The sequence below is a fragment of the Crinia signifera genome, chromosome 8 (genome assembly GCF_055691185.1).
Source record: "Crinia signifera chromosome 8, ASM5569118v1, whole genome shotgun sequence".
Taxonomy (NCBI): Eukaryota; Metazoa; Chordata; class Amphibia; order Anura; family Myobatrachidae; genus Crinia; species Crinia signifera.
Genome location: NC_139224.1, coordinates 65,501,354 through 65,526,681, shown reverse-complemented (window position 1 = coordinate 65,526,681; position 25,328 = coordinate 65,501,354). Strand labels below are relative to the sequence as shown.

General features: G+C 39.4%; 44 non-coding genes and 9 pseudogenes across 44 annotated transcripts; all 53 read left to right on the top strand.

Annotated features, from left to right (window-relative positions):
* The first annotated feature begins 20 nt into the window (after positions 1-20).
* Positions 21-139, top strand: LOC146032288 (5S ribosomal RNA). Its single transcript, XR_014457730.1, has one exon. It is a non-coding gene; the product is annotated as a 5S ribosomal RNA (ribosomal RNA).
* A 345-nt stretch (positions 140-484) lies between these two features.
* Positions 485-603, top strand: LOC146032612 (5S ribosomal RNA). Its single transcript, XR_014458039.1, has one exon. It is a non-coding gene; the product is annotated as a 5S ribosomal RNA (ribosomal RNA).
* A 346-nt stretch (positions 604-949) lies between these two features.
* On the top strand, positions 950-1,068 carry LOC146032276 (5S ribosomal RNA). The gene has a single exon (XR_014457718.1). It is a non-coding gene; the product is annotated as a 5S ribosomal RNA (ribosomal RNA).
* A 345-nt stretch (positions 1,069-1,413) lies between these two features.
* On the top strand, positions 1,414-1,532 carry LOC146032611 (5S ribosomal RNA). Its single transcript, XR_014458038.1, has one exon. It is a non-coding gene; the product is annotated as a 5S ribosomal RNA (ribosomal RNA).
* Positions 1,533-1,877: 345 nt separating this feature from the next.
* Positions 1,878-1,996, top strand: LOC146027543 (5S ribosomal RNA). Its single transcript, XR_014454941.1, has one exon. It is a non-coding gene; the product is annotated as a 5S ribosomal RNA (ribosomal RNA).
* Positions 1,997-2,341: 345 nt separating this feature from the next.
* LOC146030749 (5S ribosomal RNA) lies at positions 2,342-2,460 on the top strand. The gene has a single exon (XR_014456239.1). It is a non-coding gene; the product is annotated as a 5S ribosomal RNA (ribosomal RNA).
* Positions 2,461-2,806: 346 nt separating this feature from the next.
* LOC146030696 (5S ribosomal RNA) lies at positions 2,807-2,925 on the top strand. Its single transcript, XR_014456187.1, has one exon. It is a non-coding gene; the product is annotated as a 5S ribosomal RNA (ribosomal RNA).
* A 345-nt stretch (positions 2,926-3,270) lies between these two features.
* Positions 3,271-3,389, top strand: LOC146030748 (5S ribosomal RNA). The gene has a single exon (XR_014456238.1). It is a non-coding gene; the product is annotated as a 5S ribosomal RNA (ribosomal RNA).
* A 346-nt stretch (positions 3,390-3,735) lies between these two features.
* LOC146030685 (5S ribosomal RNA) lies at positions 3,736-3,854 on the top strand. Its single transcript, XR_014456175.1, has one exon. It is a non-coding gene; the product is annotated as a 5S ribosomal RNA (ribosomal RNA).
* Positions 3,855-4,199: 345 nt separating this feature from the next.
* On the top strand, positions 4,200-4,318 carry LOC146031707 (5S ribosomal RNA). The gene has a single exon (XR_014457166.1). It is a non-coding gene; the product is annotated as a 5S ribosomal RNA (ribosomal RNA).
* A 345-nt stretch (positions 4,319-4,663) lies between these two features.
* On the top strand, positions 4,664-4,782 carry LOC146030295 (5S ribosomal RNA). The gene has a single exon (XR_014455793.1). It is a non-coding gene; the product is annotated as a 5S ribosomal RNA (ribosomal RNA).
* A 342-nt stretch (positions 4,783-5,124) lies between these two features.
* Positions 5,125-5,243, top strand: LOC146031257 (5S ribosomal RNA). Its single transcript, XR_014456728.1, has one exon. It is a non-coding gene; the product is annotated as a 5S ribosomal RNA (ribosomal RNA).
* A 345-nt stretch (positions 5,244-5,588) lies between these two features.
* LOC146030747 (5S ribosomal RNA) lies at positions 5,589-5,707 on the top strand. The gene has a single exon (XR_014456237.1). It is a non-coding gene; the product is annotated as a 5S ribosomal RNA (ribosomal RNA).
* A 345-nt stretch (positions 5,708-6,052) lies between these two features.
* LOC146031706 (5S ribosomal RNA) lies at positions 6,053-6,171 on the top strand. Its single transcript, XR_014457165.1, has one exon. It is a non-coding gene; the product is annotated as a 5S ribosomal RNA (ribosomal RNA).
* Positions 6,172-6,516: 345 nt separating this feature from the next.
* Positions 6,517-6,635, top strand: LOC146031351 (5S ribosomal RNA). The gene has a single exon (XR_014456819.1). It is a non-coding gene; the product is annotated as a 5S ribosomal RNA (ribosomal RNA).
* A 342-nt stretch (positions 6,636-6,977) lies between these two features.
* On the top strand, positions 6,978-7,096 carry LOC146030734 (5S ribosomal RNA). The gene has a single exon (XR_014456224.1). It is a non-coding gene; the product is annotated as a 5S ribosomal RNA (ribosomal RNA).
* A 345-nt stretch (positions 7,097-7,441) lies between these two features.
* LOC146030746 (5S ribosomal RNA) lies at positions 7,442-7,560 on the top strand. The gene has a single exon (XR_014456236.1). It is a non-coding gene; the product is annotated as a 5S ribosomal RNA (ribosomal RNA).
* A 346-nt stretch (positions 7,561-7,906) lies between these two features.
* Positions 7,907-8,025, top strand: LOC146030673 (5S ribosomal RNA). Its single transcript, XR_014456163.1, has one exon. It is a non-coding gene; the product is annotated as a 5S ribosomal RNA (ribosomal RNA).
* A 345-nt stretch (positions 8,026-8,370) lies between these two features.
* On the top strand, positions 8,371-8,489 carry LOC146030777 (5S ribosomal RNA). The gene has a single exon (XR_014456263.1). It is a non-coding gene; the product is annotated as a 5S ribosomal RNA (ribosomal RNA).
* Positions 8,490-8,834: 345 nt separating this feature from the next.
* LOC146027542 (5S ribosomal RNA) lies at positions 8,835-8,953 on the top strand. Its single transcript, XR_014454940.1, has one exon. It is a non-coding gene; the product is annotated as a 5S ribosomal RNA (ribosomal RNA).
* Positions 8,954-9,298: 345 nt separating this feature from the next.
* On the top strand, positions 9,299-9,417 carry LOC146028237 (5S ribosomal RNA; annotated as a pseudogene).
* Positions 9,418-9,762: 345 nt separating this feature from the next.
* On the top strand, positions 9,763-9,881 carry LOC146027541 (5S ribosomal RNA). Its single transcript, XR_014454939.1, has one exon. It is a non-coding gene; the product is annotated as a 5S ribosomal RNA (ribosomal RNA).
* Positions 9,882-10,226: 345 nt separating this feature from the next.
* Positions 10,227-10,335, top strand: LOC146029604 (5S ribosomal RNA; annotated as a pseudogene).
* Positions 10,336-10,677: 342 nt separating this feature from the next.
* Positions 10,678-10,796, top strand: LOC146030733 (5S ribosomal RNA). The gene has a single exon (XR_014456223.1). It is a non-coding gene; the product is annotated as a 5S ribosomal RNA (ribosomal RNA).
* Positions 10,797-11,141: 345 nt separating this feature from the next.
* LOC146030745 (5S ribosomal RNA) lies at positions 11,142-11,260 on the top strand. Its single transcript, XR_014456234.1, has one exon. It is a non-coding gene; the product is annotated as a 5S ribosomal RNA (ribosomal RNA).
* A 346-nt stretch (positions 11,261-11,606) lies between these two features.
* On the top strand, positions 11,607-11,725 carry LOC146030659 (5S ribosomal RNA). The gene has a single exon (XR_014456150.1). It is a non-coding gene; the product is annotated as a 5S ribosomal RNA (ribosomal RNA).
* Positions 11,726-12,070: 345 nt separating this feature from the next.
* LOC146030776 (5S ribosomal RNA) lies at positions 12,071-12,189 on the top strand. Its single transcript, XR_014456262.1, has one exon. It is a non-coding gene; the product is annotated as a 5S ribosomal RNA (ribosomal RNA).
* A 345-nt stretch (positions 12,190-12,534) lies between these two features.
* LOC146027540 (5S ribosomal RNA) lies at positions 12,535-12,653 on the top strand. Its single transcript, XR_014454938.1, has one exon. It is a non-coding gene; the product is annotated as a 5S ribosomal RNA (ribosomal RNA).
* Positions 12,654-12,998: 345 nt separating this feature from the next.
* Positions 12,999-13,117, top strand: LOC146027777 (5S ribosomal RNA; annotated as a pseudogene).
* A 345-nt stretch (positions 13,118-13,462) lies between these two features.
* Positions 13,463-13,571, top strand: LOC146028776 (5S ribosomal RNA; annotated as a pseudogene).
* Positions 13,572-13,916: 345 nt separating this feature from the next.
* LOC146029603 (5S ribosomal RNA) lies at positions 13,917-14,025 on the top strand (annotated as a pseudogene).
* Positions 14,026-14,367: 342 nt separating this feature from the next.
* Positions 14,368-14,486, top strand: LOC146030732 (5S ribosomal RNA). The gene has a single exon (XR_014456222.1). It is a non-coding gene; the product is annotated as a 5S ribosomal RNA (ribosomal RNA).
* Positions 14,487-14,831: 345 nt separating this feature from the next.
* On the top strand, positions 14,832-14,950 carry LOC146030744 (5S ribosomal RNA). The gene has a single exon (XR_014456233.1). It is a non-coding gene; the product is annotated as a 5S ribosomal RNA (ribosomal RNA).
* A 345-nt stretch (positions 14,951-15,295) lies between these two features.
* Positions 15,296-15,414, top strand: LOC146032926 (5S ribosomal RNA). The gene has a single exon (XR_014458337.1). It is a non-coding gene; the product is annotated as a 5S ribosomal RNA (ribosomal RNA).
* A 345-nt stretch (positions 15,415-15,759) lies between these two features.
* LOC146034072 (5S ribosomal RNA) lies at positions 15,760-15,878 on the top strand. Its single transcript, XR_014459478.1, has one exon. It is a non-coding gene; the product is annotated as a 5S ribosomal RNA (ribosomal RNA).
* Positions 15,879-16,223: 345 nt separating this feature from the next.
* On the top strand, positions 16,224-16,342 carry LOC146032614 (5S ribosomal RNA). The gene has a single exon (XR_014458041.1). It is a non-coding gene; the product is annotated as a 5S ribosomal RNA (ribosomal RNA).
* A 341-nt stretch (positions 16,343-16,683) lies between these two features.
* LOC146031648 (5S ribosomal RNA) lies at positions 16,684-16,802 on the top strand. Its single transcript, XR_014457110.1, has one exon. It is a non-coding gene; the product is annotated as a 5S ribosomal RNA (ribosomal RNA).
* Positions 16,803-17,147: 345 nt separating this feature from the next.
* On the top strand, positions 17,148-17,266 carry LOC146032736 (5S ribosomal RNA). The gene has a single exon (XR_014458157.1). It is a non-coding gene; the product is annotated as a 5S ribosomal RNA (ribosomal RNA).
* Positions 17,267-17,611: 345 nt separating this feature from the next.
* On the top strand, positions 17,612-17,730 carry LOC146032085 (5S ribosomal RNA). The gene has a single exon (XR_014457531.1). It is a non-coding gene; the product is annotated as a 5S ribosomal RNA (ribosomal RNA).
* A 342-nt stretch (positions 17,731-18,072) lies between these two features.
* Positions 18,073-18,191, top strand: LOC146031332 (5S ribosomal RNA). The gene has a single exon (XR_014456800.1). It is a non-coding gene; the product is annotated as a 5S ribosomal RNA (ribosomal RNA).
* Positions 18,192-18,978: 787 nt separating this feature from the next.
* LOC146029456 (5S ribosomal RNA) lies at positions 18,979-19,087 on the top strand (annotated as a pseudogene).
* A 345-nt stretch (positions 19,088-19,432) lies between these two features.
* On the top strand, positions 19,433-19,551 carry LOC146028076 (5S ribosomal RNA; annotated as a pseudogene).
* A 343-nt stretch (positions 19,552-19,894) lies between these two features.
* On the top strand, positions 19,895-20,013 carry LOC146033967 (5S ribosomal RNA). The gene has a single exon (XR_014459376.1). It is a non-coding gene; the product is annotated as a 5S ribosomal RNA (ribosomal RNA).
* Positions 20,014-20,358: 345 nt separating this feature from the next.
* LOC146031963 (5S ribosomal RNA) lies at positions 20,359-20,477 on the top strand. The gene has a single exon (XR_014457414.1). It is a non-coding gene; the product is annotated as a 5S ribosomal RNA (ribosomal RNA).
* A 345-nt stretch (positions 20,478-20,822) lies between these two features.
* On the top strand, positions 20,823-20,941 carry LOC146032724 (5S ribosomal RNA). The gene has a single exon (XR_014458146.1). It is a non-coding gene; the product is annotated as a 5S ribosomal RNA (ribosomal RNA).
* Positions 20,942-21,286: 345 nt separating this feature from the next.
* Positions 21,287-21,405, top strand: LOC146027726 (5S ribosomal RNA). The gene has a single exon (XR_014455113.1). It is a non-coding gene; the product is annotated as a 5S ribosomal RNA (ribosomal RNA).
* A 342-nt stretch (positions 21,406-21,747) lies between these two features.
* LOC146032912 (5S ribosomal RNA) lies at positions 21,748-21,866 on the top strand. Its single transcript, XR_014458324.1, has one exon. It is a non-coding gene; the product is annotated as a 5S ribosomal RNA (ribosomal RNA).
* A 345-nt stretch (positions 21,867-22,211) lies between these two features.
* Positions 22,212-22,330, top strand: LOC146031331 (5S ribosomal RNA). Its single transcript, XR_014456799.1, has one exon. It is a non-coding gene; the product is annotated as a 5S ribosomal RNA (ribosomal RNA).
* Positions 22,331-23,116: 786 nt separating this feature from the next.
* On the top strand, positions 23,117-23,225 carry LOC146029146 (5S ribosomal RNA; annotated as a pseudogene).
* Positions 23,226-23,570: 345 nt separating this feature from the next.
* LOC146028075 (5S ribosomal RNA) lies at positions 23,571-23,689 on the top strand (annotated as a pseudogene).
* Positions 23,690-24,033: 344 nt separating this feature from the next.
* On the top strand, positions 24,034-24,152 carry LOC146033966 (5S ribosomal RNA). The gene has a single exon (XR_014459375.1). It is a non-coding gene; the product is annotated as a 5S ribosomal RNA (ribosomal RNA).
* A 345-nt stretch (positions 24,153-24,497) lies between these two features.
* On the top strand, positions 24,498-24,616 carry LOC146030474 (5S ribosomal RNA). The gene has a single exon (XR_014455967.1). It is a non-coding gene; the product is annotated as a 5S ribosomal RNA (ribosomal RNA).
* A 345-nt stretch (positions 24,617-24,961) lies between these two features.
* LOC146034154 (5S ribosomal RNA) lies at positions 24,962-25,080 on the top strand. The gene has a single exon (XR_014459561.1). It is a non-coding gene; the product is annotated as a 5S ribosomal RNA (ribosomal RNA).
* The last annotated feature ends 248 nt before the right edge of the window (positions 25,081-25,328 follow it).

The following is a 25,328-nucleotide window of genomic DNA, read 5'->3' as shown; positions in this document are numbered from 1 at the left end:
CAAAAAAGTGCTTGTATTTCACCTACAGCCATACCACATTGGATACGCCCAATCTCATCTGATCTTGGAAGCTAAGCAGTGTTGGGCCTGGTTAGTACTTAGGTGGGAGACCACATGGGAACACCAGGTGCTGTAGGTTTTTCCCATTACTGGCAAATTGTTTTTATTCTCTAGCTTTTTAAATTGGAAACTTTTTTCTCTTTATTGCCAGTACAGACATTTGGAAGAGGTCAAACAGACACAATAGCCATCACCTAAAAACTTACCACACTGTTTAGGCCCAATTCCAACTGCTTTTGGCAGCTAAACAGTGTTGAGCCTCTTTAGTAGTTTAATTTGAGACCACCTGCTTATATCATGTCCTGTAGGTCTTTTTACATTACCAACACATGATTTTTTTCAGTAAGCCAAAACAGTTAGGAAACTTTTTTATTAACTTACCTGGTTATAGAAGTAGAAGAGGGCAACAAAGTGCCTGTATCTCACCTACAGCCATACCACTTTGGATACGCCCAATCTCATCTGATCTTGGAAGCTAAGCAATGTTGGGCCTGGTTAGTACTTGGGTGGGAGACCACATGGGAACACCAGGTGCTGCAGGCTTTTTCCCATTACTGGCAAATTGTTTTTATTCTCTAGCTATTTAAATTGGAAACTTTTTCTTTTTATTGCCGATACAGACATTTGGGAGAGGTCAAATAGACACAATAGCCATCACCTAAAGACTTACCACACTTTTTCGGCCCAATTCCAACTGCTTTTGGCAGCTAAACAGTGTTGAGCCTCTTTAGTAGATTAATTTGAGACCACCTGCTTATATCATGTCCTGTAGGTCTTTTTACATTACCAACACATGATTTTTTTCAGTAAGCCAAAACAGTTAGGAAACTTTTTTTATTAGCTTACCTGGTTATAGAAGTAGAAGAGGGCAAAAAAGTGCTTGTATTTCACCTACAGCCATACCACATTGGATACGCCCAATCTCATCTGATCTTGGAAGCTAAGCAGTGTTGGGCCTGGTTAGTACTTAGGTGGGAGACCACATGGGAACACCAGGTGCTGTAGGTTTTTCCCATTACTGGCAAATTGTTTTTATTCTCTAGCTTTTTAAATTGGAAACTTTTTTCTCTTTATTGCCAGTACAGACATTTGGAAGAGGTCAAACAGACACAATAGCCATCACCTAAAAACTTACCACACTGTTTAGGCCCAATTCCAACTGCTTTTGGCAGCTAAACAGTGTTGAGCCTCTTTAGTAGTTTAATTTGAGACCACCTGCTTATATCATGTCCTGTAGGTCTTTTTACATTACCAACACATGATTTTTTTCAGTAAGCCAAAACAGTTAGGAAACTTTTTTATTAACTTACCTGGTTATAGAAGTAGAAGAGGGCAACAAAGTGCCTGTATCTCACCTACAGCCATACCACTTTGGATACGCCCAATCTCATCTGATCTTGGAAGCTAAGCAATGTTGGGCCTGGTTAGTACTTGGGTGGGAGACCACATGGGAACACCAGGTGCTGCAGGCTTTTTCCCATTACTGGCAAATTGTTTTTATTCTCTAGCTATTTAAATTGGAAACTTTTTCTTTTTATTGCCGATACAGACATTTGGGAGAGGTCAAACAGACACAATAGCCATCACCTAAAGACTTACCACACTTTTTCGGCCCAATTCCAACTGCTTTTGGCAGCTAAACAGTGTTGAGCCTCTTTAGTAGATTAATTTGAGACCACCTGCTTATATCATGTCCTGCAGGTCTTTTTACATTACCAACACATGATTTTTTTCAGTAAGCCAAAACAGTTAGGAAACTTTTTTATTAGCTTACCTGGTTATAGAAGTAGAAGAGGGCAAAAAAGTGCCTGTATTTCACCTACAGCCATACCACATTGGATACGCCCAATCTCGTCTGATCTTGGAAGCTAAGCAGTGTTGGGCCTGGTTAGTACTTTGGTTTGAGACCACATGGGAACACCAGGTGCTGTAGGTTTTTCCCATTACTGGCAAATTGTTTTTATTCTCTAGCTTTTTAAATTGGAAACTTTTTTCTCTTTATTGCCAGTACAGACATTTGGAAGAGGTCAAACAGACACAATAGCCATCACCTAAAAACTTACCACACTGTTTAGGCCCAATTCCAACTGCTTTTGGCAGCTAAACATTGTTGAGCCTCTTTAGTAGTTTAATTTGAGACCACCTGCTTATATCATGTCCTGTAGGTCTTTTTACATTACCAACACATGATTTTTTTCAGTAGGCCAATACAGTTAGGAAACTTTTTTATTAGCTTACCTGGTTATAGAAGTAGAAGAGGGCAAAAAAGTGCTTGTATTTCACCTACAGCCATACCACATTGGATACGCCCAATCTCGTCTGATCTTGGAAGCTAAGCAATGTTGGGCCTGGTTAGTACTTGGGTGGGAGACCACATGGGAACACCAGGTGCTGTAGGATTTTTCCCATTACTGGCAAATTGTTTTTATTCTCTAGCTATTTAAATTGGAAACTTTTTCTTTTTATTGCCGATACAGACATTTGGGAGAGGTCAAATAGACACAATAGCCATCACCTAAAGACTTACCACACTTTTTCGGCCCAATTCCAACTGCTTTTGGCAGCTAAACAGTGTTGAGCCTCTTTAGTAGATTAATTTGAGACCACCTGCTTATATCATGTCCTGTCGGTCTTTTTACATTACCAACACATGATTTTTTTCAGTAAGCCAAAACAGTTAGGAAACTTTTTTTATTAGCTTACCTGGTTATAGAAGTAGAAGAGGGCAAAAAAGTGCTTGCATTTCACCTACAGCCATACCACATTGGATACGCCCAATCTCATCTGATCTTGGAAGCTAAGCAGTGTTGGGCCTGGTTAGTACTTGGGTGGGAGACCACATGGGAACACCAGGTGCTGTAGGTTTTTCCCATTACTGGCAAATTGTTTTTATTCTCTAGCTTTTTAAATTGGAAACTTTTTTCTCTTTATTGCCAGTACAGACATTTGGAAGAGGTCAAACAGACACAATAGCCATCACCTAAAAACTTACCACACTGTTTAGGCCCAATTCCAACTGCTTTTGGCAGCTAAACATTGTTGAGCCTCTTTAGTAGTTTAATTTGAGACCACCTGCTTATATCATGTCCTGTAGGTCTTTTTACATTACCAACACATGATTTTTTTCAGTAGGCCAATACAGTTAGGAAACTTTTTTATTAGCTTACCTGGTTATAGAAGTAGAAGAGGGCAAAAAAGTGCTTGAATTTCACCTACAGCCATACCACATTGGATACGCCCAATCTCGTCTGATCTTGGAAGCTAAGCAATGTTGGGCCTGGTTAGTACTTGGGTGGGAGACCACATGGGAACACCAGGTGCTGTAGGATTTTTCCCATTACTGGCAAATTGTTTTTATTCTCTAGCTATTTAAATTGGAAACTTTTTCTTTTTATTGCCGATACAGACATTTGGGAGAGGTCAAATAGACACAATAGCCATCACCTAAAGACTTACCACACTTTTTCGGCCCAATTCCAACTGCTTTTGGCAGCTAAACAGTGTTGAGCCTCTTTAGTAGATTAATTTGAGACCACCTGCTTATATCATGTCCTGTAGGTCTTTTTACATTACCAACACATGATTTTTTTCAGTAAGCCAAAACAGTTAGGAAACTTTTTTTATTAGCTTACCTGGTTATAGAAGTAGAAGAGGGCAAAAAAGTGCTTGTATTTCACCTACAGCCATACCACATTGGATACGCCCAATCTCATCTGATCTTGGAAGCTAAGCAGTGTTGGGCCTGGTTAGTACTTGGGTGGGAGACCACATGGGAACACCAGGTGCTGTAGGTTTTTCCCATTACTGGCAAATTGTTTTTATTCTCTAGCTTTTTAAATTGGAAACTTTTTTCTCTTTATTGCCAGTACAGACATTTGGAAGAGGTCGAACAGACACAATAGCCATCACCTAAAGACTTACCACACTTTTTCGGCCCAATTCCAACTGCTTTTGGCAGCTAACCAGTGTTGAGCCTCTTTAGTAGATTAATTTGAGACCACCTGCTTATATCATGTCCTGTAGGTCTTTTTACATTACCAACACATGATTTTAATCAGTAAGCCAAAACAGTTAGGAAAATTTTTTATTAGCTTTCCTGGTTATAGAAGTAGAAGAGGGCAAAAAAGTGCTTGCATTTCACCTACAGCCATACCACATTGGATACGCCCAATCTCGTCCGATCTTAGAAGCTAAGCAGTGTTGGGCCTGGTTAGTACTTGGGTGGGAGACCACATGGGAACACCAGGTGCTGTAGGTTTTTCCCATTACTGGCAAATTGTTTTTATTCTCTAGCTTTTTAAATTTTAAACTTTTTTCTCTTTATTGCCAGTACAGACATTTGGAAGAGGTAAAACAGACACAATAGCCATCACCTAAAAACTTACCACACTGTTTAGGCCCAATTCCAACTGCTTTTGGCAGCTAAACAGTGTTGAGCCTCTTTAGTAGTTTAATTTGAGACCATCTGCTTATAAAATGTACTGTACGTTTTTTTACATTACCAACACATGATTTTTTTCAGTAAGCCAAAACAGTTAGGACACTTTTTTATTAGCTTACCTGGTTATAGAAGTAGAAGAGGGCAAAAAAGTGCCTGTATCTCACCTACAGCCATACCACATTGGATACGCCCAATCTCGTCTGATCTTGGAAGCTAAGCAGTGTTGGGCCTGGTTAGTACTTGGGTGGGAGACCACATGGGAACACCTGGTGCTGTAGGTTTTTTTCCATTACTGGCAAATTGTTTATATTCTCTAGCTATTTAAATTGGAAACTTTTTTTTATTGCCAGTACAGACATTTGGAAGAGGTCAAACAGACACAATAGCCATCACCTAAAAACTTACCACACTGTTTAGGCCCAATTCCAACTGCTTTTGGCAGCTAAACATTGTTGAGCCTCTTTAGTAGTTTAATTTGAGACCACCTGCTAATATCATGTCCTGTAGGTCTTTTTACATTACCAACACATGATTTTTTTCAGTAAGCCAATACAGTTAGGAATCTTTTTTATTAGCTTACCTGGTTATAGAAGTAGAAGAGGGCAAAATAGTGCCTGTATCTCATCTACAGCTATACCACATTGGATACGCCCAATCTCATCTGATCTTGGAAGCTAAGCAATGTTGGGCCTGGTTAGTACTTGGGTGGGAGACCACATGGGAACACCAGGTGCTGTAGGCTTTTTCCCATTACTGGCAAATTGTTTTTATTCTCTAGCTATTTAAATTGGAAACTTTTTCTTTTTATTGCCGATACAGACATTTGGGAGAGGTCAAACAGACACAATAGCCATCACCTAAAGACTTACCACACTTTTTCGGCCCAATTCCAACTGCTTTTGGCAGCTAAACAGTGTTGAGCCTCTTTAGTAGATTAATTTGAGACCACCTGCTTATATCATGTCCTGTAGGTCTTTTTACATTACCAACACATGATTTTTTTCAGTAAGCCAAAACAGTTAGGAAACTTTTTTATTAGCTTACCTGGTTATAGAAGTAGAAGAGGGCAAAAAAGTGCTTGTATTTCACCTACAGCCATACCACATTGGATACGCCCAATCTCGTCTGATCTTGGAAGCTAAGCAATGTTGGGCCTGGTTAGTACTTGGGTGGGAGACCACATGGGAACACCAGGTGCTGTAGGATTTTTCCCATTACTGGCAAATTGTTTTTATTCTCTAGCTATTTAAATTGGAAACTTTTTCTTTTTATTGCCGATACAGACATTTGGGAGAGGTCAAATAGACACAATAGCCATCACCTAAAGACTTACCACACTTTTTCGGCCCAATTCCAACTGCTTTTGGCAGCTAACCAGTGTTGAGCCTCTTTAGTAGATTAATTTGAGACCACCTGCTTATATCATGTCCTGTAGGTCTTTTTACATTACCAACACATGATTTTAATCAGTAAGCCAAAACAGTTAGGAAAATTTTTTATTAGCTTTCCTGGTTATAGAAGTAGAAGAGGGCAAAAAAGTGCTTGCATTTCACCTACAGCCATACCACATTGGATACGCCCAATCTCGTCCGATCTTAGAAGCTAAGCAGTGTTGGGCCTGGTTAGTACTTGGGTGGGAGACCACATGGGAACACCAGGTGCTGTAGGTTTTTCCCATTACTGGCAAATTGTTTTTATTCTCTAGCTTTTTAAATTTTAAACTTTTTTCTCTTTATTGCCAGTACAGACATTTGGAAGAGGTAAAACAGACACAATAGCCATCACCTAAAAACTTACCACACTGTTTAGGCCCAATTCCAACTGCTTTTGGCAGCTAAACAGTGTTGAGCCTCTTTAGTAGTTTAATTTGAGACCATCTGCTTATAAAATGTACTGTAGGTTTTTTTACATTACCAACACATGATTTTTTTCAGTAAGCCAAAACAGTTAGGACACTTTTTTATTAGCTTACATGGTTATAGAAGTAGAAGAGGGCAAAAAAGTGCCTGTATCTCACCTACAGCCATACCACATTGGATACGCCCAATCTCGTCTGATCTTGGAAGCTAAGCAGTGTTGGGCCTGGTTAGTACTTGGGTGGGAGACCACATGGGAACACCTGGTGCTGTAGGATTTTTTCCATTACTGGCAAATTGTTTATATTCTCTAGCTATTTAAATTGGAAACTTTTTTTTATTGCCAGTACAGACATTTGGAAGAGGTCAAACAGACACAATAGCCATCACCTAAAAACTTACCACACTGTTTAGGCCCAATTCCAACTGCTTTTGGCAGCTAAACATTGTTGAGCCTCTTTAGTAGTTTAATTTGAGACCACCTGCTAATATCATGTCCTGTAGGTCTTTTTACATTACCAACACATGATTTTTTTCAGTAAGCCAATACAGTTAGGAATCTTTTTTATTAGCTTACCTGGTTATAGAAGTAGAAGAGGGCAAAATAGTGCCTGTATCTCACCTACAGCTATACCACATTGGATACGCCCAATCTCATCTGATCTTGGAAGCTAAGCAATGTTGGGCCTGGTTAGTACTTGGGTGGGAGACCACATGGGAACACCAGGTGCTGTAGGCTTTTTCCCATTACTGGCAAATTGTTTTTATTCTCTAGCTATTTAAATTGGAAACTTTTTCTTTTTATTGCCGATACAGACATTTGGGAGAGGTCAAACAGACACAATAGCCATCACCTAAAGACTTACCACACTTTTTCGGCCCAATTCCAACTGCTTTTGGCAGCTAAACAGTGTTGAGCCTCTTTAGTAGATTAATTTGAGACCACCTGCTTATATCATGTCCTGTAGGTCTTTTTACATTACCAACACATGATTTTTTTCAGTAAGCCAAAACAGTTAGGAAACTTTTTTATTAGCTTACCTGGTTATAGAAGTAGAAGAGGGCAAAAAAGTGCTTGTATTTCACCTACAGCCATACCACATTGGATACGCCCAATCTCGTCTGATCTTGGAAGCTAAGCAATGTTGGGCCTGGTTAGTACTTGGGTGGGAGACCACATGGGAACACCAGGTGCTGTAGGATTTTTCCCATTACTGGCAAATTGTTTTTATTCTCTAGCTATTTAAATTGGAAACTTTTTCTTTTTATTGCCGATACAGACATTTGGGAGAGGTCAAATAGACACAATAGCCATCACCTAAAGACTTACCACACTTTTTCGGCCCAATTCCAACTGCTTTTGGCAGCTAAACAGTGTTGAGCCTCTTTAGTAGATTAATTTGAGACCATCTGCTTATATCATGTCCTGTAGGTCTTTTTACATTACCAACACATGATTTTTTTCAGTAAGCCAAAACAGTTAGGAAACTTTTTTTATTAGCTTACCTGGTTATAGAAGTAGAAGAGAGCAAAAAAGTGCTTGTATTTCACCTACAGCCATACCACATTGGATACGCCCAATCTCATCTGATCTTGGAAGCTAAGCAGTGTTGGGCCTGGTTAGTACTTGGGTGGGAGACCACATGGGAACACCAGGTGCTGTAGGTTTTTCCCATTACTGGCAAATTGTTTTTATTCTCTAGCTTTTTAAATTGGAAACTTTTTTCTCTTTATTGCCAGTACAGACATTTGGAAGAGGTCAAACAGACACAATAGCCATCACCTAAAAACTTACCACACTGTTTAGGCCCAATTCCAACTGCTTTTGGCAGCTAAACAGTGTTGAGCCTCTTTAGTAGTTTCATTTGAGACCACCTGCTTATATCATGTCCTGTAGGTCTTTTTACATTACCAACACATGATTTTTTTCAGTAAGCCAAAACAGTTAGGAAACTTTTTTATTAACTTACCTGGTTATAGAAGTAGAAGAGTGCAACAAAGTGCCTGTATCTCACCTACAGCCATACCACTTTGGATACGCCCAATCTCATCTGATCTTGGAAGCTAAGCAATGTTGGGCCTGGTTAGTACTTGGGTGGGAGACCACATGGGAACACCAGGTGCTGTAGGCTTTTTCCCATTACTGGCAAATTGTTTTTATTCTCTAGCTATTTAAATTGGAAACTTTTTCTTTTTATTGCCGATACAGACATTTGGGAGAGGTCAAACAGACACAATAGCCATCACCTAAAGACTTACCACACTTTTTCGGCCCAATTCCAACTGCTTTTGGCAGCTAAACAGTGTTGAGCCTCTTTAGTAGATTAATTTGAGACCACCTGCTTATATCATGTCCTGCAGGTCTTTTTACATTACCAACACATGATTTTTTTCAGTAAGCCAAAACAGTTAGGAAACTTTTTTATTAGCTTACCTGGTTATAGAAGTAGAAGAGGGCAAAAAAGTGCCTGTATTTCACCTACAGCCATACCACATTGGATACGCCCAATCTCGTCTGATCTTGGAAGCTAAGCAGTGTTGGGCCTGGTTAGTACTTTGGTTTGAGACCACATGGGAACACCAGGTGCTGTAGGTTTTTCCCATTACTGGCAAATTGTTTTTATTCTCTAGCTTTTTAAATTGGAAACTTTTTTCTCTTTATTGCCAGTACAGACATTTGGAAGAGGTCAAACAGACACAATAGCCATCACCTAAAAACTTACCACACTGTTTAGGCCCAATTCCAACTGCTTTTGGCAGCTAAACATTGTTGAGCCTCTTTAGTAGTTTAATTTGAGACCACCTGCTAATATCATGTCCTGTAGGTCTTTTTACATTACCAACACATGATTTTTTTCAGTAAGCCAAAACAGTTAGGAAACTTTTTTATTAACTTACCTGGTTATAGAAGTAGAAGAGGGCAACAAAGTGCCTGTATCTCACCTACAGCCATACCACTTTGGATATGCCCAATCTTGTCTGATCTTGGAAGCTAAGCAATGTTGGGCCTGGTTAGAACTTGGGTGGGAGACCACATGGGAACACCAGGTGCTGTAGGCTTTTTCCCATTACTGGCAAATTGTTTTTATTCTCTAGCTATTTAAATTGGAAACTTTTTCTTTTTATTGCCGATACAGACATTTGGGAGAGGTCAAACAGACACAATAGCCATCACCTAAAGACTTACCACACTTTTTCGGCCCAATTCCAACTGCTTTTGGCAGCTAAACAGTGTTGAGCCTCTTTAGTAGATTAATTTGAGACCACCTGCTTATATCATGTCCTGCAGGTCTTTTTACATTACCAACACATGATTTTTTTCAGTAAGCCAAAACAGTTAGGAAACTTTTTTATTAGCTTACCTGGTTATAGAAGTAGAAGAGGGCAAAAAAGTGCCTGTATTTCACCTACAGCCATACCACATTGGATACGCCCAATCTCGTCTGATCTTGGAAGCTAAGCAGTGTTGGGCCTGGTTAGTACTTTGGTTTGAGACCACATGGGAACACCAGGTGCTGTAGGTTTTTCCCATTACTGGCAAATTGTTTTTATTCTCTAGCTTTTTAAATTGGAAACTTTTTTCTCTTTATTGCCAGTACAGACATTTGGAAGAGGTCAAACAGACACAATAGCCATCACCTAAAAACTTACCACACTGTTTAGGACCAATTCCAACTGCTTTTGGCAGCTAAACATTGTTGAGCCTCTTTAGTAGTTTAATTTGAGACCACCTGCTAATATCATGTCCTGTAGGTCTTTTTACATTACCAACAAATGATTTTTTTCAGTAGGCCAATACAGTTAGGAAACTTTTTTATTAGCTTACCTGGTTATAGAAGTAGAAGAGGGCAAAAAAGTGCTTGTATTTCACCTACAGCCATACCACATTGGATACGCCTAATCTCGTCTGATCTTGAAAGCTAAGCAGTGTTGGGCCTGGTTAGTACTTGGGTGGGGGAACACCTGGTGCTGTAGGATTTTTTCCATTACTGGCAAATTGTTTATATTCTCTAGCTATTTAAATTGGAAACTTTTTTTTATTGCCAGTACAGACATTTGGAAGAGGTCAAACAGACACAATAGCCATCACCTAAAAACTTACCACACTGTTTAGGCCCAATTCCAACTGCTTTTGGCAGCTAAACATTGTTGAGCCTCTTTAGTAGTTTAATTTGAGACCACCTGCTAATATCATGTCCTGTAGGTCTTTTTACATTACCAACACATGATTTTTTTCAGTAAGCCAATACAGTTAGGAATCTTTTTTATTAGCTTACCTGGTTATAGAAGTAGAAGAGGGCAAAATAGTGCCTGTATCTCACCTACAGCTATACCACATTGGATACGCCCAATCTCATCTGATCTTGGAAGCTAAGCAATGTTGGGCCTGGTTAGTACTTGGGTGGGAGACCACATGGGAACACCAGGTGCTGTAGGCTTTTTCCCATTACTGGCAAATTGTTTTTATTCTCTAGCTATTTAAATTGGAAACTTTTTCTTTTTATTGCCGATACAGACATTTGGGAGAGGTCAAACAGACACAATAGCCATCACCTAAAGACTTACCACACTTTTTCGGCCCAATTCCAACTGCTTTTGGCAGCTAAACAGTGTTGAGCCTCTTTAGTAGATTAATTTGAGACCACCTGCTTATATCATGTCCTGTAGGTCTTTTTACATTACCAACACATGATTTTTTTCAGTAAGCCAAAACAGTTAGGAAACTTTTTTATTAGCTTACCTGGTTATAGAAGTAGAAGAGGGCAAAAAAGTGCTTGTATTTCACCTACAGCCATACCACATTGGATACGCCCAATCTCGTCTGATCTTGGAAGCTAAGCAATGTTGGGCCTGGTTAGTACTTGGGTGGGAGACCACATGGGAACACCAGGTGCTGTAGGATTTTTCCCATTACTGGCAAATTGTTTTTATTCTCTAGCTATTTAAATTGGAAACTTTTTCTTTTTATTGCCGATACAGACATTTGGGAGAGGTCAAATAGACACAATAGCCATCACCTAAAGACTTACCACACTTTTTCGGCCCAATTCCAACTGCTTTTGGCAGCTAAACAGTGTTGAGCCTCTTTAGTAGATTAATTTGAGACCACCTGCTTATATCATGTCCTGTAGGTCTTTTTACATTACCAACACATGATTTTTTTCAGTAAGCCAAAACAGTTAGGAAACTTTTTTTATTAGCTTACCTGGTTATAGAAGTAGAAGAGAGCAAAAAAGTGCTTGTATTTCACCTACAGCCATACCACATTGGATACGCCCAATCTCATCTGATCTTGGAAGCTAAGCAGTGTTGGGCCTGGTTAGTACTTGGGTGGGAGACCACATGGGAACACCAGGTGCTGTAGGTTTTTCCCATTACTGGCAAATTGTTTTTATTCTCTAGCTTTTTAAATTGGAAACTTTTTTCTCTTTATTGCCAGTACAGACATTTGGAAGAGGTCAAACAGACACAATAGCCATCACCTAAAAACTTACCACACTGTTTAGGCCCAATTCCAACTGCTTTTGGCAGCTAAACAGTGTTGAGCCTCTTTAGTAGTTTAATTTGAGACCACCTGCTTATATCATGTCCTGTAGGTCTTTTTACATTACCAACACATGATTTTTTTCAGTAAGCCAAAACAGTTAGGAAACTTTTTTATTAACTTACCTGGTTATAGAAGTAGAAGAGGGCAACAAAGTGCCTGTATCTCACCTACAGCCATACCACTTTGGATACGCCCAATCTCATCTGATCTTGGAAGCTAAGCAATGTTGGGCCTGGTTAGTACTTGGGTGGGAGACCACATGGGAACACCAGGTGCTGTAGGCTTTTTCCCATTACTGGCAAATTGTTTTTATTCTCTAGCTATTTAAATTGGAAACTTTTTCTTTTTATTGCCGATACAGACATTTGGGAGAGGTCAAACAGACACAATAGCCATCACCTAAAGACTTACCACACTTTTTCGGCCCAATTCCAACTGCTTTTGGCAGCTAAACAGTGTTGAGCCTCTTTAGTAGATTAATTTGAGACCACCTGCTTATATCATGTCCTGCAGGTCTTTTTACATTACCAACACATGATTTTTTTCAGTAAGCCAAAACAGTTAGGAAACTTTTTTATTAGCTTACCTGGTTATAGAAGTAGAAGAGGGCAAAAAAGTGCCTGTATTTCACCTACAGCCATACCACATTGGATACGCCCAATCTCGTCTGATCTTGGAAGCTAAGCAGTGTTGGGCCTGGTTAGTACTTTGGTTTGAGACCACATGGGAACACCAGGTGCTGTAGGTTTTTCCCATTACTGGCAAATTGTTTTTATTCTCTAGCTTTTTAAATTGGAAACTTTTTTCTCTTTATTGCCAGTACAGACATTTGGAAGAGGTCAAGCAGACACAATAGCCATCACCTAAAAACTTACCACACTGTTTAGGCCCAATTATAACTGCTTTTGGCAGCTAAACATTGTTGAGCCTCTTTAGTAGTTTAATTTGAGACCACCTGCTAATATCATGTCCTGTAGGTCTTTTTACATTACCAACACATGATTTTTTTCAGTAAGCCAAAACAGTTAGGAAACTTTTTTATTAACTTACCTGGTTATAGAAGTAGAAGAGGGCAACAAAGTGCCTGTATCTCACCTACAGCCATACCACTTTGGATACGCCCAATCTTGTCTGATCTTGGAAGCTAAGCAATGTTGGGCCTGGTTAGAACTTGGGTGGGAGACCACATGGGAACACCAGGTGCTGTAGGCTTTTTCCCATTACTGGCAAATTGTTTTTATTCTCTAGCTATTTAAATTGGAAACTTTTTCTTTTTATTGCCGATACAGACATTTGGGAGAGGTCAAACAGACACAATAGCCATCACCTAAAGACTTACCACACTTTTTCGGCCCAATTCCAACTGCTTTTGGCAGCTAAACAGTGTTGAGCCTCTTTAGTAGATTAATTTGAGACCACCTGCTTATATCATGTCCTGCAGGTCTTTTTACATTACCAACACATGATTTTTTTCAGTAAGCCAAAACAGTTAGGAAACTTTTTTATTAGCTTACCTGGTTATAGAAGTAGAAGAGGGCAAAAAAGTGCCTGTATTTCACCTACAGCCATACCACATTGGATACGCCCAATCTCGTCTGATCTTGGAAGCTAAGCAGTGTTGGGCCTGGTTAGTACTTTGGTATGGGAACACCAGGTGCTGTAGGTTTTTCCCATTACTGGCAAATTGTTTTTATTCTCTAGCTTTTTAAATTGGAAACTTTTTTCTCTTTATTGCCAGTACAGACATTTGGAAGAGGTCAAACAGACACAATAGCCATCACCTAAAAACTTACCACACTGTTTAGGACCAATTCCAACTGCTTTTGGCAGCTAAACATTGTTGAGCCTCTTTAGTAGTTTAATTTGAGACCACCTGCTAATATCATGTCCTGTAGGTCTTTTTACATTACCAACAAATGATTTTTTTCAGTAGGCCAATACAGTTAGGAAACTTTTTTATTAGCTTACCTGGTTATAGAAGTAGAAGAGGGCAAAAAAGTGCTTGTATTTCACCTACAGCCATACCACATTGGATACGCCTAATCTCGTCTGATCTTGAAAGCTAAGCAGTGTTGGGCCTGGTTAGTACTTGGGTGGGGGAACACCTGGTGCTGTAGGATTTTTTCCATTACTGGCAAATTGTTTATATTCTCTAGCTATTTAAATTGGAAACTTTTTTTTATTGCCAGTACAGACATTTGGAAGAGGTCAAACAGACACAATAGCCATCACCTAAAAACTTACCACACTGTTTAGGCCCAATTCCAACTGCTTTTGGCAGCTAAACATTGTTGAGCCTCTTTAGTAGTTTAATTTGAGACCACCTGCTAATATCATGTCCTGTAGGTCTTTTTACATTACCAACACATGATTTTTTTCAGTAAGCCAATACAGTTAGGAATCTTTTTTATTAGCTTACCTGGTTATAGAAGTAGAAGAGGGCAAAATAGTGCCTGTATCTCACCTACAGCTATACCACATTGGATACGCCCAATCTCATCTGATCTTGGAAGCTAAGCAATGTTGGGCCTGGTTAGTACTTGGGTGGGAGACCACATGGGAACACCAGGTGCTGTAGGCTTTTTCCCATTACTGGCAAATTGTTTTTATTCTCTAGCTATTTAAATTGGAAACTTTTTCTTTTTATTGCCGATACAGACATTTGGGAGAGGTCAAACAGACACAATAGCCATCACCTAAAGACTTACCACACTTTTTCGGCCCAATTCCAACTGCTTTTGGCAGCTAAACAGTGTTGAGCCTCTTTAGTAGATTAATTTGAGACCACCTGCTTATATCATGTCCTGTAGGTCTTTTTACATTACCAACACATGATTTTTTTCAGTAAGCCAAAACAGTTAGGAAACTTTTTTATTAGCTTACCTGGTTATAGAAGTAGAAGAGGGCAAAAAAGTGCTTGTATTTCACCTACAGCCATACCACATTGGATACGCCCAATCTCGTCTGATCTTGGAAGCTAAGCAATGTTGGGCCTGGTTAGTACTTGGGTGGGAGACCACATGGGAACACCAGGTGCTGTAGGATTTTTCCCATTACTGGCAAATTGTTTTTATTCTCTAGCTATTTAAATTGGAAACTTTTTCTTTTTATTGCCGATACAGACATTTGGGAGAGGTCAAATAGACACAATAGCCATCACCTAAAGACTTACCACACTTTTTCGGCCCAATTCCAACTGCTTTTGGCAGCTAAACAGTGTTGAGCCTCTTTAGTAGTTTAATTTGAGACCACCTGCTTATATCATGTCCTGCAGGTTTTTTTACATTACCAACACATGATTTTTTTCAGTAAGCCAAAACAGTTAGGACACTTTTTTATTAGCTTACCTGGTTATAGAAGTAGAAGAGGGCAAAAAAGTGCCTGTATCTCACCTACATCCATACCACATTGCATACGCCCAATCTCGTCTGATCTTGGAAGCTAAGCAGTGTTGGGCCTGGTTAGTACTTGGGTGGGAGACCACATGGGAACACCAGGTGCTGTAGGTTTTTCCCATTACTGGCAAATTGTTTTTATTCTCTAGATTTTTAAATTGGAAACTTTTTTCTATTTATTGCCAGTACAGACATTTGAAAGAGGTCAAACAGACACAATAGCCATCACCTAAAAACTTACCACACTGTTTAGGCCCAATTCCAACTGCTTTTGGCAGCTAAACAGTGTTGAGCCTCTTTAGTAGTTTAATTTGAGACCACCTGCTAATATCATGTCCTATAGGTCTTTTTACATTACCAACACATGATTTTTTTCAGTAAGCCAATACAGTTAGGAAACTTTTTTATTAACTTACCTGGTTATAGAAGTAGAAGAGGGCAAAAAAGTGCCTGTATCTCACCTACAGCCATACCACATTAAATACGCCCAAACTCTTCTGATCTTGGAAGCTAAGCAGTGTTGGGCCTGGTTAGTACCTGGGTGGGAGACCTCATGGGAACACCAGGTGCTGTAGGTTTTTCCCATTACTGGCAAATTGTTTTTATTCTCTAGCTTTTTAAATTGGAAACTTTTTTCTCTTTATTGCCAGTACAGACATTTGGAAGAGGTCAAACAGACACAATAGCCATCACCTAAAAACTTACCACACTGTTTAGGCCCAATTCCAACTGCTTTTGGCAGCTAAACAGTGTTGAGCCTCTTTAGTAGTTTAATGTGAGACCACCTGCTTATATCATGTCCTGTAGGTCTTTTTACATTACCAACACATGATTTTTTTCAGTAAGCCAAAACAGTTAGGAAACTTTTTTATTAACTTACCTTGTTATAGAAGTAGAAGAGGGCAACAAAGTGCCTGTATCTCACCTACAGCTATACCACATTAGATACGCCCAATCTCGTCTGATCTTGGAAGCTAAGCAGTGTTGGGCCTGGTTAGTACTTGGGTGGGAGACCACATGGGAACACCAGGTGCTGTAGGTTTTTTCTTATTACTGGCAATTTTTTTTTATTCTCTAGCTATTTAAATTGGAAACTTTTTTTATTGCCAGTACAGACATTTGGAAGAGGTCAAACAGACAAAATAGCCATCACCTAAAAACTTACCACACTGTTTAAGCCCAATTCCAACTGCTTTTGGCAGCTAAACATTGTTGAGCCTCTTTAGTAGTTTAATTTGAGACCACCTGCTAATATCATGTCCTGTAGGTCTTTTTACATTACCAACACATGATTTTTTTCAGTAAGCCAATACAGTTAGGAAACTTTTTTATTAGCTTACCTGGTTATAGAAGTAGAAGAGGGCAAAATAGTGCCTGTATCTCACCTACAGCCATACCACTTTGGATACGCCCAATCTCGTCTGATCTTGGAAGCTAAGCAATGTTGGGCCTGGTTAGTACTTGGGTGGGAGACCACATGAGAACACCAGGTGCTGTAGGCTTTTTCCCATTACTGGCAAATTGTTTTTATTCTCTAGCTATTTAAATTGGAAACTTTTTCTTTTTATTGCCGATACAGACATTTGGGAGAGGTCAAACAGACACAATAGCCATCACCTAAAGACTTACCACACTTTTTCGGCCCAATTCCAACTGCTTTTGGCAGCTAAACAGTGTTGAGCCTCTTTAGTAGATTAATTTGAGACCACCTGCTTATATCATGTCCTGCAGGTCTTTTTACATTACCAACACATGATTTTTTTCAGTAAGCCAAAACAGTTAGGAAACTTTTTTATTAGCTTACCTGGTAATAGAAGTAGAAGAGGGCAAAAAAGTGCCTGTATTTCACCTACAGCCATACCACATTGGATACGCCCAATCTCGTCTGATCTTGGAAGCTAAGCAGTGTTGGGCCTGGTTAGTACTTGGGTGGGAGACCACATGGGAACACCAGGTGCTGTAGGTTTTTCCCATTACTGGCAAATTGTTTTTATTCTCTAGCTTTTTAAATTGGAAACTTTTTTCTCTTTATTGCCAGTACAGACATTTGGAAGAGGTCAAACAGACACAATAGCCATCACCTAAAGACTTACCACACTTTTTCGGCCCAATTCCAACTGCTTTTGGCAGCTAACCAGTGTTGAGCCTCTTTAGTAGTTTAATTTGAGACCACCTGCTTATATCATGTCCTGTAGGTCTTTTTACATTACCAACACATGATTTTTTTCAGTAAGCCAATACAGTTAGGAAACTTTTTTATTAGCTTACCTGGTTATAGAAGTAGAAGAGGGCAAAAAAGTGCCTGTATCTCACCTACAGCCATACCACATTGGATACGCCCAATCTCGTCTGATCTTGGAAGCTAAGCAGTGTTGGGCCTGGTTAGTACTTGGGTGGGAGACCACATGGGAACACCAGGTGCTGAAGGTTTTTTCTCATTACTGGCAAATTGTTTTTATTCTCTAGCTATTTAAATTGGAAACTTTTTTTTATTGACAGTACAGACATTTGGAAGAGGTCAAACAGACACAATAGCCATCACCTAAAAACTTACCACACTGTTTAGGCCCAATTCCAACTGCTTTTGGCAGCTAAACATTGTTGAGCCTCTTTAGTAGTTTAATTTGAGACCACCTGCTAATATCATGTCCTGTATGTCTTTTTACATTACCAACACATGATTTTTCTCAGTAAGCCAATACAGTTAGGAAACTTTTTTATTAGCTTACCTGGTTATAGAAGTAGAAGAGGGCAAAATAGTGCCTGTATCTCACCTACAGCCATACCACATTGGATATGCCCAATCTCGTCTGATCTTGGAAGCTAAGCAATGTTGGGCCTGGTTAGTACTTGGGTGGGAGACCACATGGGAACACCAGGTGCTGTAGGCTTATTCCCATTACTGGCAAATTGTTTTTATTCTCTAGCTATTTAAATTGGAAACTTTTTCTTTTTATTGCCGATACAGACATTTGGGAGAGGTCAAACAGACACAATAGCCATCACCTAAAGACTTACCACACTTTTTCGGCCCAATTCCAACTGCTTTTGGCAGCTAAACAGTGTTGAGCCTCTTTAGTAGATTAATTTGAGACCACCTGCTTATATCATGTCCTGAAGGTCTTTTTACATTACCATATTAAAGGTATTGGAGCGCTCTATGTTACATGCACTATGTAGATAAATAAAAATAAAAATAAATAAAAAATAAAATATATAAATAAAAATAATAATAAAAATAAAAATAAATATAAATAAAAATAAAAATAAATATCGAGTGGACACCTGTAAAAGAATTGTGCGTTAAAAGATTGGGTTTACCAATGTTTACACTCTTTTTGGAGTTAGATGGAATTGCCCGTGACCCTGTCTATCACTATCTAAAAGCCGACGGTGCAGCACGGAGGCTGCGGTGTTATGCCGCGGCTTTTGTTTACCTTCTCCCGTATGGCAGCGGGGAAGCAGCTGTCGGGTCACGTTCTTCGCCGGCGTCCCGGCACAGCTTCCAAGATCTTCTGCTGCTGGGTACTTCGGGTGTGGTAGGCAGGTGGGCTTGTGTATCTGCTTTTTACATTACCAACACATGATTTTTTTCAGTAAGCCAAAACAGTTAGGAAACTTTTTTATTAGCTTACCTGGTTATAGAAGTAGAAGAGGGCAAAAAAGTGCTTGTATTTCACCTACTGCCATACCACATTGGATACGCCTGATCTTGGAAGCTAAGCAGTGTTGGGCCTAGTTAGTACTTGGGTGGGAGACCACATGGGAACACCAGGTGCTGTAGGTTTTTCCCATTACTGGCAAATTGTTTTTATTCTCTAGCTTTTTAAATTGGAAACTTTTTTCTCTTTATTGCCAGTACAGACATTTGGAAGAGGTCAAACAGACACAATAGCCATCACCTAAAAACTTACCACACTGTTTCGGCCCAATTCCAACTGCTTTTGGCAGCTAAACAGTGTTGAGCCTCTTTAGTAGTTTAATTTGAGACCACCTGCTAATACCATGTCCTGTAGGTCTTTTTACATTGCCAACACATGATTTTTTTCAGTAAGCCAATACAGTTAGGAAACTTTTTTATTAACTTACCTGGTTATAGAAGTAGAAGAGGGCAAAAAAGTGCCTGTATCTCACCTACAGCCATACCACATTAGATACGCCCAATCTCGTGTGATCTTGAAAGCTAAGCAGTGTTGGGCCTGGTTAGTACTTGGGAGGGAGGCCACATGGGAACACCAGGTGCTGTAGGTTTTTTCTTATTACTGGCAAATTGTTTTTATTCTCTAGCTATTTAAATTGGAAAAAAAACTTTTATTGCCAGTACAGACATTTGGAAGAGGTCAAACAGACACAATAGCCATCACCTAAAAACTTACCACACTGTTTAGGCCCAATTCCAACTGCTTTTGGCAGCTAAACAGTGTTGAGCCTCTTTAGTAGTTTAATTTGAGACCACCTGCTTATATCATGTCCTGTAGGTCTTTTTACATTACCAACACGTGATTTTTTTCAGTAAGCCAAAACAGTTAGGAAACTTTTTTATTAACTTACCTGGTTATAGAAGTAGAAGAGGGCAAAAAAGGGCCTGTATCTCACCTACAGCAATACCACATTAGATACGCCTAATCTCGTCTGATCTTGGAAGCTAAGCAGTGTTGGGCCTGGTTAGTACTTGGGTGGGAGACCACATGGGAACACCAGGTGCTGTAGGTTTTTCCCATTACTGGCAAATTGTTTTTATTCTCTAGCTTTTTAAATTGGAAACTTTTTTCTCTTTATTGCCAGTACAGACATTTGAAAGAGGTCAAACAGACACAAAAGCCATCACCTAAAAACTTACCACACTGTTTAGGCCCAATTCCAACTGCTTTTGGCAGCTAAACAGTGTTGAGCCTCTTTAGTAGTTTAATTTGAGACCACCTGCTAATATCATGTCCTGTAGGTCTTTTTACATTACCAACACATGATTTTTTTCAGTAAGCCAATACAGTTAGGAAACTTTTTTATTAGCTTACCTGGTTATAGAAGTAGAAGAGGGCAAAAAAGTGCCTGTATCTCACCTACAGCCATACCACATTAGATACGCCCAATCTCGTCTGATCTTGGAAGCTAAGCAGTGTTGGGCCTGGTTAGTACCTGGGTGGGAGACCTCATGGGAACACCAGGTGCTGTAGGTTTTTACCATTACTGGCAAATTGTTTTTATTCTCTAGCTTTTTAAATTGGAAACTTTTTTCTCTTTATTGCCAGTACAGACATTTGGAAGAGGTCAAACAGACACAATAGCCATCACCTAAAAACTTACCACACTGTTTAGGCCCAATTCCAACTGCTTTTGGCAGCTAAACATTGTTGAGCCTCTTTAGTAGTTTAATTTGAGACCACCTGCTAATATCATGTCCTGTAGGTCTTTTTACATTACCAACACATGATTTTTTTCAGTAAGCCAATACAGTTAGGAAACTTTTTTATTAGCTTACCTGGTTATAGAAGTAGAAGAGGGCAAAAAAGTGCCTGTATCTCACCTACAGCCATACCACATTGGATACGCCCAATCTCGTCTGATCTTGGAAGCTAAGCAGTGTTGGGCCTGGTTAGTACTTGGGTGGGAGACCACATGGGAACACCAGGTGCTGTAGGTTTTTACCATTACTGGCAAATTGTTTTTATTCTCTAGCTTTTTAAATTGGAAACTTTTTTCTCTTTATTGCCAGTACAGACATTTGGAAGAGGTCAAACAGACACAATAGCCATCACCTAAAAACTTACCACACTGTTTAGGCCCAATTCCAACTGCTTTTGGCAGCTAAACAGTGTTGAGCCTCTTTAGTAGTTTAATTTGAGACCACCTGCTTATATCATGTCCTGTAGGTCTTTTTACATTACCAACACATGATTTTTTTCAGTAAGCCAAAACAGTTAGGAAACTTTTTTATTAACTTACCTGGTTAAAGAAGTAGAAGAGGGCAAAAAAGTGCCTGTATCTCACCTACAGCCATATCACATTAGATACGCCTAATCTCGTCTGATCTTGGAAGCTAAGCAGTGTTGGGCCTGGTTAGTACTTGGGTGGGAGACCACATGGGAACACCAGGTGCTGAAGGTTTTTTCTTATTACTGGCAAATTGTTTTTATTCTCTAGCTATTTAAATTGGAAACTTTTTTTTATTGCCAGTACAGACATTTGGAAGAGGTCAAACAGACACAATAGCCATCACCTAAAAACTTACCAAACTGTTTAAGCCCAATTCCAACTGCTTTTGGCAGCTAAACATTGTTGAGCCTCTTTAGTAGTTTAATTTGAGACCACCTGCTAATATCATGTCCTGTAGGTCTTTTTACATTACCAACACATGATTTTTTTCAGTAAGCCAATACAGTTAGGAAACTTTTTTATTAGCTTACCTGGTTATAGAAGTAGAAGAGGGCAAAAAAGTGCTTGTACTTCACCTACAGCCATACCACATTGGATACGCCCAATCTCGTCTGATCTTGGAAGCTAAGCAGTGTTGGGCCTGGTTAGTACTTGGGTGGGAGACCACATGGGAACACCAGTTGCTGTAGGTTTTTCCCATTACTGGCAAATTGTTTTTATTCTCTAGCTTTTTAAATTGGAAACTTTTTTCTCTTTATTGCCAGTACAGACATTTGGAAGAGGTCAAACAGACACAATAGCCATCACCTAAAAACTTACCACACTGTTTAGGCCCAATTCCAACTGCTTTTGGCAGCTAAACATTGTTGAGCCTCTTTAGTAGTTTAATTTGAGACCACCTGCTAATATCATGTCCTGTATGTCTTTTTACATTACCAACACATGATTTTTCTCAGTAAGCCAATACAGTTAGGAAACTTTTTTATTAGCTTACCAGGTTATAGAAGTAGAAGAGGGCAAAATAGTGCCTGTATCTCACCTACAGCCATACCACATTGGATATGCCCAATCTCGTCTGATCTTGGAAGCTAAGCAATGTTGGGCCTGGTTAGTACTTGGGTGGGAGACCACATGGGAACACCAGGTGCTGTAGGCTTTTTCCCATTACTGGCAAATTGTTTTTATTCTCTAGCTATTTAAATTGGAAACTTTTTCTTTTTATTGCCGATACAGACATTTGGGAGAGGTCAAACAGACACAATAGCCATCACCTAAAGACTTACCACACTTTTTCGGCCCAATTCCAACTGCTTTTGGAAGCTAAACAGTGTTGAGCCTCTTTAGTAGATTAATTTGAGACCACCTGCTTATATCATGTCCTGTAGGTCTTTTTACATTACCATATTAAAGGTATTGGAGCGCTCTATGTTACATGCACTATGTAGATAAATAAAAATAAAAATAAATAAAAAATAAAATATATAAATAAAAATAATAATAAAAATAAAAATAAATATAAATAAAAATAAAAATAAATATCGAGTGGACACCTGTAAAAGAATTGTGCGTTAAAAGATTGGGTTTACCAATGTTTACACTCTTTTTGGAGTTAGATGAAATTGCCCGTGACCCTGTCTATCACTATCTAAAAGCCGACGGTGCAGCACGGAGGCTGCGGTGTTATGCCGCGGCTTTTGTTTACCTTCTCCCGTATGGCAGCGGGGAAGCAGCTGTCGGGTCACGTTCTTCGCCGGCGTCCCGGCACAGCTTCCAAGATCTTCTGCTGCTGGGTACTTCGGGTGTGGTAGGCAGGTGGGCTTGTGTATCTGCTTTTTACATTACCAACACATGATTTTTTTCAGTAAGCTCCACAGTTAGGAAACTTTTTTATTAGCTTACCTGGTTATAGAAGTAGAAGAGGGCAAAAAAGTGCTTGTATTTCACCTACAGCCATACCACATTGGAAACGCCTGATCTTGGAAGCTAAGCAGTGTTGGGCCTAGTTAGTACTTGGGTGGGAGACCACATGGGAACACCAGGTGCTGTAGGTTTTTCCCATTACTGGCAAATTGTTTTTATTCTCTAGCTTTTTAAATTGGAAACTTTTTTCTCTTTATTGCCAGTACAGACATTTGGAAGAGGTCAAACAGACACAATAGCCATCACCTAAAAACTTACCACACTGTTTCGGCCCAATTCCAACTGCTTTTGGCAGCTAAACAGTGTTGAGCCTCTTTAGTAGTTTAATTTGAGACCACCTGCTAATACCATGTCCTGTAGGTCTTTTTACATTGCCAACACATGATTTTTTTCAGTAAGCCAATACAGTTAGGAAACTTTTTTATTAACTTACCTGGTTATAGAAGTAGAAGAGGGCAAAAAAGTGCCTGTATCTCACCTACAGCCATACCACATTAGATACGCCCAATCTCGTGTGATCTTGAAAGCTAAGCAGTGTTGGGCCTGGTTAGTACTTGGGAGGGAGGCCACATGGGAACACCAGGTGCTGTAGGTTTTTTCTTATTACTGGCAAATTGTTTTTATTCTCTAGCTATTTAAATTGGAAAAAAAAACTTTTATTGCCAGTACAGACATTTGGAAGAGGTCAAACAGACACAATAGCCATCACCTAAAAACTTACCACACTGTTTAGGCCCAATTCCAACTGCTTTTGGCAGCTAAACAGTGTTGAGCCTCTTTAGTAGTTTAATTTGAGACCACCTGCTTATATCATGTCCTGTAGGTCTTTTTACATTACCAACACGTGATTTTTTTCAGTAAGCCAAAACAGTTAGGAAACTTTTTTATTAACTTACCTGGTTATAGAAGTAGAAGAGGGCAAAAAAGGGCCTGTATCTCACCTACAGCAATACCACATTAGATACGCCTAATCTCGTCTGATCTTGGAAGCTAAGCAGTGTTGGGCCTGGTTAGTACTTGGGTGGGAGACCACATGGGAACACCAGGTGCTGTAGGTTTTTCCCATTACTGGCAAATTGTTTTTATTCTCTAGCTTTTTAAATTGGAAACTTTTTTCTCTTTATTGCCAGTACAGACATTTGAAAGAGGTCAAACAGACACAAAAGCCATCACCTAAAAACTTACCACACTGTTTAGGCCCAATTCCAACTGCTTTTGGCAGCTAAAAAGTGTTGAGCCTCTTTAGTAGTTTAATTTGAGACCACCTGCTAATATCATGTCCTGTAGGTCTTTTTACATTACCAACACATGATTTTTTTCAGTAAGCCAATACAGTTAGGAAACTTTTTTATTAGATTACCTGGTTATAGAAGTAGAAGAGGGCAAAATAGTGCCTGTATCTCACCTACAGCCATACCACATTGGATACGCCCAATCTCGTCTGATCTTGGAAGCTAAGCAATGTTGGGCCTGGTTAGTACTTGGGTGGGAGACCACATGGGAACACCAGGTGCTGTAGGCTTTTTCCCATTACTGGCAAATTGTTTTTATTCTCTAGCTATTTAAATTGGAAACTTTTTCTTTTTATTGCCGATACAGACATTTGGGAGAGGTCAAACAGACACAATAGCCATCACCTAAAGACTTACCACACTTTTTCGGCCCAATTCCAACTGCTTTTGGCAGCTAAACAGTGTTGAGCCTCTTTAGTAGATTAATTTGAGACCACCTGCTTATATCATGTCCTGTAGGTCTTTTTACATTACCAACACATGATTTTTTTCAGTAAGCCAAAACAGTTAGGAAACTTTTTTATTAGCTTACCTGGTTATAGAAGTAGAAGAGGGCAAAAAAGTGCTTGAATTTCACCTACAGCCATACCACATTGGATACGCCCAATCTCGTCTGATCTTGGAAGCTAAGCAGTGTTGGGCCTGGTTCGTACTTGGGTGGGAGACCACATGGGAACACCAGTTGCTGTAGGTTTTTCCCATTACTGGCAAATTGTTTTTATTCTCTAGCTTTTTAAATTGGAAACTTTTTTCTCTTTATTGCCAGTACAGACATTTGGAAGAGGTCAAACAGACACAATAGCCATCACCTAAAAACTTACAACACTGTTTAGGCCCAATTCCAACTGCTTTTGGCAGCTAAACATTGTTGAGCCTCTTTAGTAGTTTAATTTGAGACCACCTGCTAATATCATGTCCTGTATGTCTTTTTACATTACCAAC